General features: G+C 46.2%; 1 pseudogene; it reads right to left on the bottom strand.

Moving 5' to 3' along the window:
• Positions 1–1,617: 1,617 nt before the first annotated feature.
• Positions 1,618–2,013, bottom strand: LOC115029854 (annotated as a pseudogene).

The following is a 2,013-nucleotide window of genomic DNA, read 5'->3' as shown; positions in this document are numbered from 1 at the left end:
ACCACATAAGGCTTTATTCGGGGAAAGCCAGAGCTCTGGGGATGACTCATATCCACACAGGGGTAGAGGAGTCGACCATGAGGGGAAAGGGGTCCCAGTTTTTATAGGCCCTCAGGGGGGAAAGGAGAAGGGGGGAGTAGAGGATTTCCAGATCTAAACAATGTCTATTCTCAAGAAATGGGTATGGGAGGGCAACCAATATCACAAACACCAGTGGCACACACCTGGGTTCAAGGAATGGTCAGAACATTGGCAGACACACGGGTTCAAGGAGCGGCCAGGGCATTGTGCACCTCTATTTTTCTAAACCAGTGAAGCGAGTTCTGCTAACAATGAAATCTATTTTGCCAATTTCAGGGCTTCTGAGACCTTTTACATTCTGTCAGGATCTTTCACTACAGAGAGCAAGCAGGGCTGGAGAGAGAAGAAAAAAGTGTCTGAAGACAGGCAGCTACAGTGTACTTACATATAATAAATAAATCTTAAAAAAAAAAAAAGGAATCGCTGGGCGGTGGTGGTGCACACCTTTAATCCCAGCACTCGGGAGGCAGAGGCAGGTGGATTTCTGAGTTCAAGGCCAGCCTGGTCTACAGAGTGAGTTCCAGGACAGCCAGGGCTATACAGAGAAATCCTTTTTCGCCCCCCCCCCCCCAAAAAAAAAAATCAAGGGGCTAAGGTCATGAAATGGTGATTTGTAAATATCAAAAGGGAACCCGAGTTAATGATTGAATTGATATGTAAATTGTCTATACATCTAGAGAGCCAGCTCAAGCAGAACGCAGGGCTATCAGTAAGTACCCACCATTGCCTTCAAGTCTTTCTTTCCCAGCTTCCAAACTCCCTTTCCTCAGGACCCCTCTAGGCTGAGGCTGACATTGCTATTGCCAATGCTATTGGTTGTGCTCTACAAACTGATAGTAAGGCCGAGCACCTACACAATTCATTAAACATGAGAAGTAGAACTGGTGCTTCCCTAAAGCCTTCACCCCTCTGGACTAGTATTCATGGTATGGAGAAAAACAAGATGCTATCAGAGTGTGTTCAGCTGTGGTGGGCTTCTTGCAAAAGCTCATGCTAGGAAAACAAGTCTCTCGTCAGAGTGGGAAAGTACCACCTGTAAGAAAATAGCCCGAGATGGCTGCAGAGATGATAGCTGCTTTCTGCTAGGAGTCAGCTCCCAACAGCCTTGCTCAGCCATCATCAGAGTAGCTTCCTTTTGCAGTGGATGGGAACAAATACAACTGGATGATAAGAGTGAGAGACCTTGGAACACTCATTCCAATGGAATCCAACCCCTCAGGGCTTAGTGAACTCTGTGGGGGAGGAAGCAGAAAGAAGGTAAAAGCCAGAGGGGGATGGAGGACACCAAGGGATCAAGGTCTTCTCTGGTGTACATATGAGCTCAGACTGTGGCGGCATGCACAGGGCTTGCATGGGTCTACATCAGATGGGGTTCTATAGCTAAAAGGAGAAGTGAACACACACACACCCATCCCTAACCCAGAAGATAACCCCAATTGATCGGCACTTGCAAATGAAAATTTAGTTTTCCTCAAGGAATTATGGCATTCTACCAGGGAAACAAACCACTTTTTTTTTTCAGTCTTTCACATGATTTTATTTATTCCCTTCAACCATAATAATATGATATTTAAATTTTGTCTTAACTGGTGGGTCTGTAAACACAGGCTTATCTATCCCACTTACAGGCAAGGCAAACGCTGCTTCTTGAAATGGCCCCACCATGAATCCTCTGGTCATCCAACCCAAGTCACCCCCTTGTCTGGCTTTATCTTCACTGTATTGTGTGGCCACTTCACTGAATCTCATCCAAGACTTTAACTTTTCCATGGCTTCCATGACTTTCCCATGTTTCTCATACAGAATGTGTCTGATCTTTACTGCATTCCCACCGCCTTTAGGACCCTGAGACTTCTTGTCAGCACTGTCACTCCCAGAGGCTGCACCTCCTTTCCCTCCTTCTCCAGAACCACTTTTCCCCTTTGGTGGCAT

The sequence above is a fragment of the Mus caroli genome, chromosome 18 (genome assembly GCF_900094665.2).
Source record: "Mus caroli chromosome 18, CAROLI_EIJ_v1.1, whole genome shotgun sequence".
NCBI classification, from domain to species: Eukaryota; Metazoa; Chordata; class Mammalia; order Rodentia; family Muridae; genus Mus; species Mus caroli.
This window is presented reverse-complemented; position numbering and strand designations above follow the sequence as displayed.